The following is a 397-nucleotide window of genomic DNA, read 5'->3' on the forward strand; positions in this document are numbered from 1 at the left end:
GGGTCTGGGAGGGGGGTTGGGGAGCTTGGGAGGGAGTGTGGAGGGGGTTTGAGGGGTTTGGAGGGGATTTGTGGGGTTGGAGGGGGATTTGAAGGAACTGGGGGTCTGTGGAGGGGTTGAGGGACTTGGAAGGGAGTGTGGAGAAAGGTCGGAAGGGGGGTTTAAAGGATTTGGAAAGGTTTGGAAGGTTGGAGGTGGTTTGGGGGGTTTAAAGGGGATTTTGGGGGGTTGGAGGGGGATTTGGAGGAATTTGGGGAGCTTGGAAGGGAGTGTGGAGGGGGTTGGGAAGGCTGGAGGTGGTTTAGGAGGTTGGAGGCAGATTTTGGGGTTTGGAGGCGGATTTTTGGGGTTGAGTGTCTAGGGATGGTTTGGGGGGGCTCGGGAGGGAGTGTGGAGG

The sequence above is a fragment of the Corvus brachyrhynchos genome, unplaced genomic scaffold (assembly GCF_000691975.1).
Source record: "Corvus brachyrhynchos isolate BGI_N302 unplaced genomic scaffold, ASM69197v1 scaffold479, whole genome shotgun sequence".
Taxonomy (NCBI): Eukaryota; Metazoa; Chordata; class Aves; order Passeriformes; family Corvidae; genus Corvus; species Corvus brachyrhynchos.